The sequence below is a fragment of the Oryctolagus cuniculus genome, chromosome 13, assembly GCF_051225735.1.
Source record: "Oryctolagus cuniculus isolate XC-2025 breed Fujian yellow rabbit chromosome 13, ASM5122573v1, whole genome shotgun sequence".
Lineage (NCBI taxonomy): Eukaryota > Metazoa > Chordata > Mammalia > Lagomorpha > Leporidae > Oryctolagus > Oryctolagus cuniculus.
Window position 1 is genome coordinate 112293715 of NC_142879.1, and position 16409 is coordinate 112310123.

The 16409-nt window shown below is 38.3% G+C and overlaps 1 pseudogene; it reads right to left on the reverse strand.

Annotated features, from left to right (window-relative positions):
- The window catches only part of LOC127486034 (inducible T-cell costimulator-like), a 44568-nt pseudogene extending 42900 nt beyond the window's left edge, over nt 1-1668 (reverse strand).
- Nucleotides 1669-16409: the final 14741 nt, after the last annotated feature.

The following is a 16409-nucleotide window of genomic DNA, read 5'->3' on the forward strand; positions in this document are numbered from 1 at the left end:
TTCTTACCTTTTAAATATACTTTATTACATCACTCATCACCTATGTGCTTGCACCTAGAATGCTTTTAATGTAAAAGGCAAAGGATATGATTAAAATTAAATGCCCTTCTCCCACAGTACAAGGAGGCACTTGCTCCTGTAGTAGATCAAATCCTGCTGGTCAATATTCCCTGGATGGGTTTGTTTAGGGGGATTCCGGGTTCAGCATGGAAATTCCAGGTCTGGGCAAAAGACAACCACCACTTATATGTAGTCCCCCAGACTAACTGAAGCCCACTGGGCCATTGTAAAAAAAATTCCCTAAAGTGCACCATGCCACCAATCAAAGGAAGGTCATGAGTACCACTGAAACACCAGGGCCTTGCGCACAAGATAAACCTCCACCTGTCAGTCCTAGCTTTCATTTATAAAAACCTTCAACCCTTACTCCTTGGGGAGTCTAGGAATTAAGCAATAGCTGCATGGATTCTTGCTCTGTCTTTAAAATAAACACCTTTTTCCTTCTACATTGATGTCAGTAATTGGCTTTCTGCATGTTGAACAAGTAGGCCATGTTTGGGGTTCTAAAACAACACTTCCAACTAGTTTGGGGGGTTGTTCTGCAAAAATATGAAATGATCATAAATTAATAATGAACAGAATATACTAAAATGTTCAAAGGAGGTTAACAGACCAGAACAAATAGAGTAAACATTCACATGGGTGAAAAATACAAGAGAATAATGTGATCAGTTAGAGTAAATGTTAAAAAACATGTAATAAAATTCATCATTGGGCCATAAACACACAACAACTAATAGAATATTAAAATAGCAACTTCCACATTCCGACTAAGATTGTATAAAATGAACCTAAGGCAGCATAATTACTACAGAACATTGCAAGCTTTTTTCCTGGGAACAGATCTAGATAAGTCTATCTCTTCTCATTGTTTCTTTCCAACTTCATCTTGGAAGTATAATCAGGTAAATAAAACAACAAAAAAGGAAAATTAGGTATAAATTTTTGATAAACTTTTAAGCAACAAAATTGTTAATATATTGGATGATACTACTGTATACAGAGAAAATACAACATAATCCCTAGGTAAATAAAACTAATAAGATAATTAAGCTTACTAGGTATAAAATAAATACATAAAAATCAACTGGGTTACTATGTACCAGCAAGAAACAAATGGAAAACTTTTTAAAGGACAAAACACAGACTAGAAATCAAATGCTTATAAGAGAAATGAAACAAAAAACTAACCTACATAATGTTTTTAGTCTTAAAATCAATATAAAAATTGTCAAACAACCTCATAAAATAAGCTATGAATACAAAGAAAAAGAAAGGCCCACAGTCCAGCCAACATTTTGTAAATTGTAGCTCATGTGAAGCAGGTTACTGCAAGCGCAGGATCACGAGATCTCAGTAGGATTGTGATCACTGGAGGGAGGGAGAAAGAGGGGGGATCCAAGGAGGTGGGACCATCGAGAGGGGAAAGTGCCTCCTACCGCCAGAAGAGTTGCCATCTGAGAGAAGGAGGCAGCTTAAGTCCAAGCTTCTCCCTCTCCAGGAATAGTCGCAAGGAACCTTAAAGGGATTCTGATTGGCTACACCTTTTCTGACTTCGTGCATTCTTGCCGGTTGGGCAAATTGTTCAATCAAGGCGCCCAGGGGCATCATTGGGGAACCACGTGCGATATTATTTTTTGGCACCGCTGTACTCAACTCCCCGGATCTGCTCCCGAGAGAGGCCTTAGCTGGCTCCGTTGCTCTGCAAATTTCGGTCATCACCAGACCCCTCAAGAGGGCGCCTGAATATCACGGAAGCAAGGAAATGGTGAGTGTGTTGGGCCAGTTTGCTCGAATTGAGCAGGTAGCTGGGCCCCTGGGCATTCTGTCCTGTTCCTGCACACAGAAACTTCTGGTCAGCGCTGGAGGCCCTCTGGATAGCCGCACATCTCCCTAAATAGTGTGGTAGGATGAGAGGTCCTCAGAGAGAGTATGTCTGCAGATATGCTATTCACTGGGGGGATCTGCTGTTATCTGTAGGATCCTTAAACCTTCCTCTCATACCTGGGGTGATCTGGTCCCCCTGAGTTGGGAAACAAGATTTCTAGTCCATGACCCTGACCTCTCAGCATGGCTCTTCCTCGGGACCTTAATCTGTATTCTCTTGTTAGTGACACAGTATCAGACTGGGTAAGTTACAAAGAAATGGTTTTATTTGGCTCAAGGATTAGGTCCCAGGTTTGGGGGCAACATCTGGTGCTGGCCTTCTTATTGGCAAAGGCCTAGCACAAGAACCATGTGGACCAATAAAGCTGAGTATAGGAGAGGCTAATGTAAAGTGACTGCTGAAACAGACCCCTGGAGATAAACCTGCAACCCATTAATCACATGAAAGAATTGATCCTAATCACCTCCTCTCAGGTTCCACATGATCTCATCTCTTACTATGATAATTTGGATTAAATTTCCCCACGGGTTTCAAAGGGGACAAACCATTATATGTGGAAATAAATCCTAAATATCTGCATTTAGCCCCACATTGTCAAATGGCACCTTCCCCTCTGAAGTTCCCAACACTATTAAATATTTTCTGCCATGATACCTTTCATTCAGCTTCAGTATTTCAGCATTTTTCCAAAGAACAATCAGGATTTTCCCCCAGGAATAAAAAATGGTTTGTTTTCTATTTGTGAACATTTCACATAAGAAGACAGTGGAGAAAATCTATTTATCATTCTCATGTAAAAACTCTGCTTTGGTGGATGTTTAGAGCAGTGTTGCATCCATTCATCAGCTAAAATAGAATATTACAAAAACAAGTGACAGTCATATGTGAATTTAATTGAAAATGAGAGGCAAGGCATCTGATTGGGACCATCACTCCTTACCAGAGTGTGGTCCCCAACAGCGAGTTACACAGTTTTTTACAGTCATTCTTCCACTAAGGCTCACAATTTCAAACCCCTGGTATGCAGTGAACAATAAAAAAAAAAAAACAACAGAATATGGTTGTAAGATAACAGTTAACAATAACAAACCCAGGAACAATAACAACTATAAAATATGGTTGCAAGATAACAGTGCAGGACACATTTCTCTCAACTTATTTCCTTGGAATTTTGGCCCACATAGTTTTACAAGATACACCATTAGCCATTATCAAGCAAAGCTAATATGTACAGAAGCAAGAGATCTGAAATCATATCTTAGCCACACTCACTCCATTTTGATTTTGATTCTACAACAGGTGTTAAGATGTCACTTCAGATGTCCATATTCCATATCAGAGTATCAGCCTTCCTTCCAAGCCACTTTGCTGCTATTACACACTCTTGTAAGCAGTGGATGATGGCCTAAATACTTGGGTCTCTATCACCCATATGGGAGACCCAAATTCAGTTTCTGGCTTCTGGCTTCAGCCTGGTCATCATTGTTGCATGCATTTGAGAAGTGAATCGATGAAGGAGGAAAAAAATTCTTTCTTTTTCTGTCTATTTTTCTACATTTCAAATGAGTAAAATAATTTTAAAAAATATCTGCACATGTCCTTTTAGCTACCATAAATGCAGATATCTCATCATGAATTGTCGGCTTGTTCCCTTGTAAAGTTTACAAGGTGGTGTCTCCTGAAAGCTCCCTTCACTCTTTTCCTTGTCCTAAGTTTCAAAACTGTGTGAGTGGTGATCTAAGATGCTCCCAGTGGCTCAGTCCCTAGGACTGTGCAGTTTAATCCTAGCTCATTCTTTCTGGAAGAAAGCAAGGTAGTAGCTTATGCCCTAAGCCTGAGAAGTAGCTGTGGTATATCCTTGATCTGAAGAGCTAACCCATAGGGACATTAAGATTCTCCTCTCACAAGAACATTCTCATTCCTGGGAGACATGTTAGTATCTGTTCATTCAGTCATATATCATCCATCCACTGGTTCACTCCCCAAGTGGCCAGCAACTGCCATAGCTGGGCTAATCTGAAGTCATGAGTCTGGAGTTCATTGAGGTCTCATGGTGGGACAGGGGCCTAAGGACTTGACATCCTCTGCTGTTTACTCAGGTTCATCACTAGGGAGCTGGATTGGAAGTGGAGCAGCCAGGACCTTCTCTCTCTCTCTCTCTCTCTCTCTCTGACTCTGCAACTCTGCCTTTCAAATAAATAAATAAATAAATCTTTAAAAAAAATCATGAAGAGCTACTACAAATAGCTATACATCAATAAATTGGAAAATCCTAGAAGAAATGGAATGTTTTATGGACACATACAATCTGCCAAAATTGACTCCCAAAGACATAGAAAACCTAAATAGGCCAATAACCAAGATGGAGATTGAATCAGTAATAAAGACCTTTTAACAAGGAAAAGCCCAGAACCAAATGGCTTCACTGCTGATTTAAAAAAAATTATTTAAGGTATACAAATTTCATGTATTTCATATATACTGACTTAGGAACATATTGATACTTTTCATCCCACCCTCCCTCCTCCTCTCTCCTTTTGCAGTCTTAATTTTTATAAAGATATATTTTCATTTTACTTTATACTCATAAGATTAACCCTACACTAAGTAAAGAGTTTAACAAATAGTGAATGCTACTGATCTTAAAAGTTCTTCCTCAGTCATGACATTGTCTGTGTATATAAAGGCTATAGATTTTTCTGTTGATTTTATATCCTGCCACTTTACCAAACTCTTTTATGAGTTTCAGTAGTCTCTCAGTGGAGTCTTGCATCTCCTATATATAGGATCATGTCATCTGCAAATAAGAATAGTTTGACTTCCTCTTTTCTGATCTGTATCTCTGTGATTTCTTTGGCTTGCCTAAGGTTTTAGCTAGAGCTAAACCTTCAGGACTAGATTAAATAACAATGGTGAGAGTGGGCATTCTTGTCTGGTTCCAGATCTTAGGAGGAATTCTGCCAGCTTTTACCTTTTCAATAGGATACTGGCCATGGGTTTGTCATATATTGCCTTGATTGTGTTGAGGAATGTCCCTTCTACATCCATTTTGCTTAGGGTTTTCATCATGAAAGAATATTGTATTTTATCAAATGCTTTTTCTGCATCTATTGAGATAATCATATGATTTTTCTTCTTCAGTTTTCTAATGTGGTGTATCACATTAATTGATTTGTGAATGTTGAACCATCACTGAATACTGGGATAAATCCCACTTGGTCATGATGAATGATTTTTCTGATGTTTTGTTGGATTCAATCAGCTATTTTGTTGAGGATTTTTGTGTCTATGTTTATTAGGGATATTGATCTATAGTTCTTTTTCTGTTGCATCTTTTCCAGGTTTAGGCATTAAGATGATGTATGCTTCATAGAAGGAGTTTGGGATGGTTCCCTCCTATTTGTTAGAATTAGTTCTTTTTAAAATATCTGCTAGAATTCAGCAGTGAAGCTGTCTGGTCCTAGGCTTTTCTTTGTTGGGAGGGTCTTTATTACTTATTCAATTTCCATCTTGGTTATTGGTCTATTTAGGTTTTCTATATTTTCATGACTCAACTTTGGTAAATTGTATATTTCTAGGAATATATCCATTTCTTCTAAGTTACCTGGTTTGTTGGAATACTGCTCTTTTAATAGTTTCTGATGATTCTTTTTATTTCTATGATATCTGCTGTTATATTTCCTTTTCCATCTCTGATTTTATTGGTTTGGGTCTCTTCTTTTTTTTTTTTTTTTTTTGGTTAGTTGTGCCAATGGTGTATCATTTTTTTAAATCTTTTTAAAAAACCATCTTTTTATTTCACTGATTTTTTTTTGTATTTTTTGTTTCAATTTTGTTTCTTTTTTAATTTTAACTATTTCTTTCCTCCTACTTGTTTTGGGTTTGGTTTGTTGTTGATATTCTAGGTCCTTGAGATGCATGGATAGCTCATTTATTTGGTACCTTTTCAGTTTTTCCTGGTGGCACCGATTGCTATGAACTTCCCTCTTAACACTGCTTTTGCTGTATCCCATAGGTTTTGATATGATGTATTATCACCTTCATTTGTTTCCAGAAATTTTTTGATTTCTTCAATGACCCACTGTTCATTCAAGAGCTTGTGGTTCAGTCTCCATGTGTTTATATATGTTCTAGAGATTCTTGAGTTGTTGATTTCTAGTTTTATTCCATTGTGGTCAAAGATGCATGGAATAATTTTTTTTTTTTTTGAATTTGCTGAGACTTGCTTTGTGGCCTAGCATATTATCTATCCTAAAGAAAGTTCCATGCACTGGTGAGAAGAATTTGTATTCTATAGTGTCAATTAACTTTATTGTTCCCTGCTAATTTTCTGTCTGCATTATATGTCCGTTGCTAAAAGTGGGGTATTGAAATCTCCCATTACTATTGTATTGAAGTCTGTCTACCTTTAGGTCTATTAACATTTTTTAAGTAGCCAGGTGCCCTGTAATGGGTGTATATACATTTATTGTAGTCACATCTTCTTCTTGGTTTGATCCCTTAATTATTACATAGTGCCTTTCTTAATCTCTTTTAACAGTTTTTATGTTAAAGTCTATTTTCTCTGATTTTAGGATGGCAACACGAGCTGTTTTTTGGTTTCTGTTACCATCGATTATCTTTTTCCATCATTTCAGTTTCAATCTGCTTGTATCTTTGTTGATGAGATGTTTTTCTTGTTAAGTAGAAAATAGATGGCTCTTGTTTTACAGTCATTCAGCCAGTTTGTATATTTTAACTGAAGAACTGAGGCTATTTACATTCAAAGTGACTGTTGGTAAATGATAACTTGGTTCTGCCATTTTCCATAAATATTCCTATTGTTGACTTTGGATTTCTGCCTTCTCATCCTTTCATAATGCTAGCTATCTTTCTGTGTTTCTGTGTGTAGCATATACTTAAGCATCTTTTGTAGGCTGGACAAGTGTTGCCAAATTCTTGCAGTTTCTGTTTGTTATGGAAGATCTTCATTTCACCTTCATTCATAAATGCGAACTTTTCAGGGTATAATATTCTGGGTTGACAGTTTTTTTCTTTTAAGATTTGGACTCTATCTCACCATTCCCTTTTAACCTGTAGGGTTTCTGATGAGAAATCAGCTGTGAGTCTAATTGGCGAGCCTCTGAGGGTAATCTGATGTTTCTCTTGTGCACATTTTAGAATCTTTTCTTTATGTTTCACTGTAGAAAGTTTGACTACAATGTGTGGTAGGGAAGATTTTTTCTGGTCCTGTCTGTTAGGAGTTCTATGTGCTTCCTCTATTTGAACATCTCTTTCTTTCTCCGAATTGGGGAAGTTTTCTATTCCCTTCTCTCTTTCCACTCGCTCAGGAACTCCTAAGATGCACATGTTGGGTCATTTGAGAGTATCTCATAAATCTCCAACACTGTTTTTAGGTTTTCTAATTTCTTTTTGTTTTATTTATTTATTTATTTATTGCCTGATTGTAAGATTTCTGAAAGTTTGTCTTCTAGTTCAGATATTCTTTCTTCTGCCTCATCAAGTTTGCTGTTAAGGATTTCCACCACTTTTTTTATTTGATCATTTAAATTTTCATTTCTAAAATTTCATTTTGATTTCTCTTTAAGTTCTCAATTTCTTAGGAAAAAATTTTCATTCATGTCATGTATCATTTTCTTTTGTGGATTTGCTTCTGATTTTTTTTTTTTTGAGTGACTCATCCTATGATTAATTTTCTAAATTGCATTTCTGGCATTTCCTTGATCTCTACTTTAGCATTCTAATGTTGAAATGTTGTGTTCCTCTGGGAGGGTCATGGTGACTTCCTTATTCTAGTTTCTTGCATTTTGGTTCTTATTTTTCAGCATTTGTGGAGTTGATTTTTAATTTTTCCTTTTGTTTGTTTTTGTCTTTGGGATATGCTTCTGTGGCTTCTTGGAATGCCTGCCCTTCCAGTGACTACCAGGAGGTATATGGTGTGTGGCCAAGGGGCTCTGGCCAATGCTTTAGGGTGGGGCAAGTTTCCAGGGTAACACCTAAGTTCCAGGAGCATGGGGGAAATCAATACCCAGCTATGCCCTACACCTTTACTTGTAGCCACCGAGTCCCCGTGGTCTCAGCACTCAAGTCTCCCACAGTTGTTGAGTCCAGAGGACGTTGCTGGCACAGGCACCCATCTGTCCTTCATTGCTGTCCAGCTGCCTCCCAGCCAAGCTCTGAGTCAGTGGGGGCTGTGGGCCATGCCCACTGTTTGAAGTTCTGGATCACACACACCCTAGAGTCACTGGCTGAATGCCTGCCTGCCACTGCTGCCAGCACTAACTTCAAGTGTCCTGTCTCAGTGAGCTGTTATGTGCACACCTGTAGGCTTCTGTAGTTTTGCCCTGTTTTAAAATGGCACCTGCCCTCTCTCAGCTGGATCACAGTTTCTGTTTTGGAGTGATTGATTGGAATTGGACAACCCTCTACACTTCCACTAGGACCACTGACAACTGCCAGCAACTACCAGCACCCTGGACTCCAGTCTGGACACACACCATATTCTCTCTCTGCTCTAACCTCATGGGTTGGTACAGTCTATCCTCCCTCCATCTCAAGAATGCTGCCAGCTCTGGCTTTCCATAGCTTTGGCTCTCCACCCTCTCTGGCTGCATATCAGCACTCACTATGCAGGTTCAGGCCATTTCCCCTCCTCCCATTGGGCTTCCTGGGTGTTTTTCTCTCCAATTCTCCACCAAGAGTGTACCTCCTACACTATTCTCCTTACTGTTTCTCCCTAGCCTTTGAAGCATGCCACTCCCTAATCCTCCATTTTTTTTCTTCTTCTGGTCCTCCTACTGATTTTGGGTTTGGTTTGTTCTTGTTTCTCTAGATCCTTGAGATGTATTGCTAGATCATTTAATTTTTGCCTTGCCAACTTGTTGATGTAAGCACTGATTGCTATAAACTTTCCTCAACACTACTTTTTAAGTATCCCATAATTTTTGATATGTTATATTGTCATCTTCATTTGTTTTCCAGAATTTTTTGAATTCTTCTATGCTTTTCCATGACCTACTGTTCATTTAGGAACATGTTGTTCAGCCTCCATGTGTTTGCATGTTTTCTCACATTTCTTTAGTTAGTTAATTTCCAGCTTCATTCCATTGTAGTCAGAAAAGATACATGATATTATTTCAGGCATTTTTTTGTTTATTGAGACCTGCTTTATGGCCTAGGATATGATATATCCTAGAGAAAGTTCCATTCACTGATGAAAAGAATGTGTATTCTTCAGTTTGGGGACGACATGTTCTGTAGATAACAGGTCCATTTGGTCCATGGTGTAAATTTGTTCTGTTGTTTATTTGTTTGTTTGTTTTTTTGCCTAGTTGATTTGTCCATTGATGAAAGTAGTGTGTTGAAGTGTCTCATTATTGTATTAGAGTCTGTGTCTCCCTTTAGATCCATTAACATTGCTTTTAGAAAGCCAGACGCACTGGTATTGGGACATGTACATTTATTGTAGTCATATCTTCGTATTGAATTGATCCTTTAATAATAACATAATGCTATTCTTTGCCTTTTTACAGTTTTTGTGCTACTCCTGATAATTTTTGCTTTCCATTAGCATGGAATACCTTTTTCCATTCTTTCACTTTTAGTCTGTTTGTATCGTTGTTGGTCATGTGTGTTTCTTACAGGCAGCAAATAGAGGAATTTTATTTTTTTTAATCCATTCAGCCAGTTTGTACCTTTTAATTGGAGAATTATTATTGATAAGTAAGGAATTTGCCCTGCCATTTTCCCATAACTATTCCTATTGTTTGGTTTGGAGTTCCTTTGTACTTTTACTAGATTTTCTGCCTTTACATGCTTTCATAATGATGACTGCCTTTCTGTTTCTCTGTGTAGCACATCCTTTTAAAGCATCATTTATAAATCTGGATGAGTGGTGACAAATTCTTTCAAATTCTGTTTGTTATGAAAGGTCTTTATTTCACCTTCACTCATAAATGAGAGCTTTGCATGGTATAATATTCTGAGTTGATAGTTTTTTTCTTATAAGACTTAGACTATGACTCTCCATTCTTTCCTAGCCTATACAGTTTCTGATTCCAAATCAACTGTCCATCTAATTGGAGATCCTCTGAAGGCAATATGGCATTTCTCTCAGGTACATTTTAAAATCCTTTTTTTATATTTTCCTGTTGAAAGTTTGACCACCATATGTCATGCTGAAGATCTTTTCTGGTCATGTCCATTAAGAGTTCTATGTGCTTCCTGTACTTGATTGTCCCCTTTTCTCCAAATTAAGGATGTTTTCATTTATTACCTCACTGAATAGACCTTTTAATTGATTCTGTCTTTCCACACCTTTAGGAAATCCTAAAACCCATATGTTTGTTTATTAAATAGTATCACAGAGGCTGGCACTGTGGCTCAATAGGATAATCCTCCACCTTGCGGCGCCGGCACACCGGGTTCTGGTCCTGGTCAGGGCACCAGATTCTGTCCCGGTTGCCCCTCTTCCAGGCCAGCTCTCTGCTGTGGCCCAGGAATGCAGTGGAGGATGGCCCAAGTGCTTGGGCCCTGCACCCACATGGGAGACCAGGAGGGGCACCTGGCTCCCAACTTCGGATCAGTGCAGTGCACCAGCCACAGCGGCCATTGGAGGGTGAACCAACGGTAAAGGAAGACCTTTCTTTCTGTCTCTTTCTCTCTCACTGTCCACTCTGCCTGTCAAAAAGAAAAAAAAGAAAAAAAGAAATAGTATCACAGAGTAGTTTTTTTCAGGTAGGGTTTTTGCCCATTGAGGATGCCTGGGAAGATTAGCTTTTGCTGGTTGAGAAAGGGTTTATGAATTTGAGAGTTTATTTGAGAATGTAGTTATAAGAAATAAATTATTTGGCTTTCTACTTATTGTCTAGCACAGAGATTTTAAGGCCTTTATAATTTCCTGAGTAATAGGTGTAGCTCTGATTCTTCATAACACACAGCTTTCTGGCAATAACTGTGAGCTCACTATACAACTTCAGAATGGAGAGAGTAGACCATAAACAGCAAACATGCTTGGGTCTGGCATCTTCAAGTTCTCTTCTAGCTCTAGATGGGATCAGAATTGAACTGTCTGATAATTAGTAGGTGTTGGAGAACTGCGTTGGTGTTCAGGAAGCATGGAAACTTTGGTGTTAGAAGTGACATCCAAAAAGATTCTGGGGCAGGCACTATGTTGCAGTAATTTAAGCAGCACTCACATCCCTTATGGGTCTCAGTTCAATTCCCAGCTGCCCCATTTCTGATCCAGCTCCCTGCTAATGTGACTTGAAAAGCAGCAGAGGGTGCACCCATGTGGGAGACCTCTAAGTTCAGTCTGAAGTGAATATAGCTATTTTGGGTTACTTTGGACTATTGTTCTAATAGTCTATCTGCATATTTTTATATTTAATTTGTGTCTTTATATTTATGTTACTTTTATATTACTTATTTGAGATCTTGCTGCTGCTGAGTGTGGGCACCAGAAGATCATGGAAAAACTCCACCTTGAGACTCTGACCCACACTGCTTGGCACCCAGTGCTTACCTTATCAATGAATATGTACTCCCATTTTGTCACTACTCAAGCTCTGTGGAGAAGTTCCACAGCACCATAGCCTTCAGAATGAAATTAGAAATGCTGAGGGGCCACTGTCATCACCAAGCCAAAAAATAAAGGTAAGGAGGTAAATAAAGCCACAGAGATTAGAACAAGAATTCATTTTATCTAAGTGGAAGTCAACATTTTACATTTCAGCTTTTTTAAGATTGTCCAGTTTGGATTTTGCCTTCTCCCTTAAAGAAGTTTCAAATTTCATTAACATTATTATAATTTATTAAAGCAGAAATTTGTTTCTTTTTTTAACTTTTATTTAATGAATATAAATTTTCAAAGTACAGAATATGGATTACAATGGCTTCCCCCCCATAACGTCCCTCCCACCCGCAACCCTCCCCTTTCCCACTCCCTCTCCCCTTCCATTCACATCAAGATTAATTTTCGATTCTCTTTATATACAGAAGATCAGTTTAGCATACATTAAGTAAAGATTTCAACAGTTTGCTCCCACACAGAAGCATAAAGTGAAAAATACTGTTTGAGTACTCGTTATAGCATTAAATCTCAATGTACAGCACACTAAGGACAAACATCCTACATGAGGAGTAAGTGCACAGTGACTCCTGTTGTTGACTTAACAAATTGACACTCTTGTTTATGGCATCAGTAATCACCCTAGGCTCTTGTCATGAGCTGCCAAGGCTATGGAAGCCCCCTGAGTTCACCGACTCTGATCATATTTAGACAAGGCCATGGTCAAAGTGGAAGTTCTCTCCTCCCTTCAGAGAAAGGTACCTCCTTCTTTGATGACCCATTCTTTCCACTGGGATCTCACTCGTGGAGATCTTTCATTTAGGTCCTTTTTTTTTTTTGCCAGAGTGTCTTGGCTTTCCATGCCTGAAATACTCTCATGGGCTTTTCAGCCGGATCTGCACACCTTAAGGGTTGATTCTGAGGCCAGAGTGCTGTTAGGACATTTGCCATTCTATGGGTCTGCTGTGTATCTCACTTCCCATGTTGGATCATTCTCTCCCTTTTTGATTCTATCAGCTAGTATTTGCAGACACTATTCTTGTTTATGTGATCCCTTCGACTCTTAGTCCTATCATTACGATCAACTGTGAACAGAAATTGATCACTGGGACTAGTGAGATGGCATTGGTACATGCCACCTTGATGGGATTGAATTCGAATCCCCTGGTATGTTTCTAACTCCACCATTTGAGGTAAGTCAGCTTGAGCATGTCCCGAATTGCACATCTCTTCCCTCTCTTATTCCCACTCTTATATTTAACAGCAATCACTTTTCAGTTAAGTTTCAGCACTTAAGAAGAATTGTGTATTGATTACATTATTCAACCAAAACTATTAAGTAGAACAAACAAAAACAATACTAAGAGGGATAACATATTAAGCTGCTCATCAACAGTCAGGGTGAGGGCTGATCAAGTCACCATTTCTCATAGTGTTCATTTCACTTTAACAGGTTTCCTTTTTGGTGCTCAGTTAGTTGTCACCTATCAAGGAGAACAAGTGGAATTTGTCCCTTTGGGATTGGCTTATTTCACTCAACATAATGTTTTCCAAATTCCTAACAGGGTCACTTTTCAGTTAAAATTTAAACACCTAAGAATAATTGTGTGTTAATTACAGAGTTCAACCAATGATACTAGAACAAAAAAAATACTAAAATGGATAAAGTATTACATTGTACATCAACCATCAGGACAAGAGCTGATCAAGTCACTGTTTCTCATAGTGTCCATTTCACTTCAACAAGTTTCCCCTTTGGTGCTCAGTTAGTTGTCACCAATCAGGGAGAACATATGATATTTGTCCCTTTGGGACTGGCTTATTTCACTCAGCATGATGTTTTCCAAATTCCTCCATCTTGTTGCAAATGACTGGGTTTCGTTGTTTTTGACTGCTGTATAGTATTCTATAGAGTACATGTCCCATAATTTCTTTATCCAGTCTACTGTTGATGGGCATTTGGTTTGGTTCCAGGTCTTAGCTATTGTGAATTGAGCTGCAATAAACATTAATGTGCAGACTGCTTTTCTGTTTGCCAATTTCATTTCCTTTGGGTAAATTCCAAGGAGTGAGATGGCTGGGTTGAATGGTAGGGTTATATTCAGGTTTCTGAGGAATCTCCAGACTGACTTCCATAGTGGCTTGACCAGTTTGCATTCCCACCAACAGTGGTTAGTGTCCCTTTTTCCCCACATCCTCTCCAGCATCTATTGTTGGTAGATTTCAGTATGTGAGCCATTCTAACTGGGGTGAGGTGGAACCTCATTGTGGTTTTGATTTACATTTCCCTGATGGCAAGTGATCTTGAACATTTTTTCATGTGCCTGTTGGCCATTTGGATTTCCTCTTTTGAAAAATGTCTATTGAGGTCCTTGGCCCATCTCTTAAGTGGGTTGTTTGTTTTGATATTGTGGAGTTTCTTCATTTCTTTGTAGATTCTGGTTATCAAGCCTTTATCAGTTGCATAGTTTGCAAATATATTTTCCCATTTTGTCGGTTGCCTCTTCACTTTCCTGACTGTTTCTTTGGCAGTACAGAAACTTCTCAATTTGATGCTATCCCAAATGTTAATTTTGGCTTTGACTGCCTGTGCTTCTGGGGTGTTTTCCAAGAAGTCATTGCCGGTACCAGGGTTTTTCCAATGCTCTCTAATAATTTGATGGTGTCAGGTCGTAGATTTAAGTTTTTAATCCATGTTGAGTGGATTTTTGTGTAAGGTGAAAGGTAGGGGTCTTGCTTCATGCTTCTGCACGTGGAAATCCAGTTTTCCCAGCACCATTTATTGAATAGACTGTCCTTGCTCCAGGGATTGGTTTTAGATCCTTGATCAAATATAAGTTGGCTGTAGATGTTTGGGTTGATTTCTGGTGTTTCAATTCTGTTCCATTGGTCTATCCATCTGTTTCTGTACCAGTACCATGCTGTTTTGATTACAACTGCCCTGTAGTATGTCCTGAAATCTGGTATTGTGATGCCTCCGGCTTTGTTTTTGTTGTACAAGATTGCTTTAGCTATTTGAGGTCTCCTCTGTCTCCATATAAATTTCAGCACCATTTTTTCCAGATCTGAGAAGAAGGTCTTTGGTATCTTGATTGGGATGGCATTGAATCTATAAATTGCTTTTGGGAGAATGGACATTTTGATGATGTTGATTCTTCCAATCCATGAGCATGGAAGATTTTTCCATTTTTTGGTATCCTCTTCTATTTCTTTCTTTAAGGTTTTGTAATTCTCATTGTAGAGATCTTTAACGTCCTTGGTTAAGTTTATTCCAAGGTATTTGATTGTTTTTGTAGCTATTGTGAATGGGATTGATCTTAGAAGTTCTTCCTCAGCCATGGCATTGTCTGTGTATACAAAGGCTGTTGATTTTTGTGCATTGATTTTATACCCTGCTACTTTGCCAAAATCTTCTATGAGTTCATAGTCTCTTAGTAGAGTTGTTTGGGTCCCCTAAATAAAGAATCATATCATCTGCAAAGAGGGATAGTTTGACTTCTTCCTTCCCAATTTGTACCCCTTTAATTTCTTTTTCTTGTCTAATAGCTCTGGCTAGAACTTCCAGAACTATATTGACTAGCAGTGGTGAGAGTGGGCATCCCTGGCTGGTACCAGATCTCAGTGGAAATGCTTCCAACTTTTCCCCATTCAATCGGATGTTGGCTGTGGTTTTTTCATAGATTGCTTTGATTGTATTGAGGAATGTTCCTTCCAAACCCAGTTTGCTTAGAGTTGTCATCATGAAGGGGTGTTGTATTTTATCAAATGCTTTCTCAGCATCTATTGAGATAATCATATGGTTTTTCTTCTGCAGTCTGTTAATGTGGTGTATCACATTGATTGTTTTGCACACATTAAACCATCCCTGCATACCAGGGATAAATCCCACTTGGTGTGGGTGGATGATCTTTCTGATGTGTTGTTGCATTCTATTGGTGAGAATTTTATTGAGGATTTTTGCATCTATGTTCATCAGGGATATTGGTCTGTAATTCTCTTTCAATGCTGCATCTTTCTCTGGCTTAGGGATTAAGGTGATGCTGGCTTCATAGAAAGAATTTGGGAGGATTCCCTCTTTTTCGCTTGTTCTGAATAGTTTGAGAAGAATTGGAGTCAGTTCTTCTTTAAATGTCTGGTAGAATTCAGCAGTGAATCCATCTGGTCCTGGGCTTTTCTTTGTTGGGAGGGCCTTTATTACTCTTTCAATTTCTGTCTCAGTTATGGGTCTGTTTAGGTTTTTCAATGTCTTCCTGGTTCAATTTAGGTAGGTTGCATGTGTCCAGGAATCTATCCATTTCTGATAGGTTTTCTATCATCAATATTGTAAACCATGTGTTGCAGACATTGTGGATACTCATATTCTTCAGAAAAATTATTTCTATTTTACAAGGCAGTTAGTTAGCTGGATTTAAATTCTAAAGTGTATTCCTTACAATGGTCACTAGGTAACTCTATTTCTTTCAGCTTCTAGTGACTGCTTTTTTATTGCTTTTTTTTAATCTGAAGTGTCCCATATAGTGTACTGTAGTGTTTTATATCCAAATTTAGGGACTTACATTCTTTGATTTTCTCTATTCCAGGGCCTATTTTTTTCTCCCATTCTTTGGTTGTCTTTGTAGCCTGAAATTTCTACCAAAACACCCTAATTAAAGCTGTAACTCTGACTCCCTTTGTCTATGTGTAAATAGGAAAGTGTCCTCTGGTAAAATGCGCAAAATGAATAACTTTCTCTTCTGCCAGTTCCCTCAGTTCAGCATCTGCCTTTTATTGTGATGCACTCCAATTCCCAAATGGTTGTGCTACAAACTGTGAATTTTATATTTTTTTTTCTTTCATGGGTTCATCTTGTTGAATACTTTGTCATGAACATGATACTTTTTGAGTTGTTTCTGT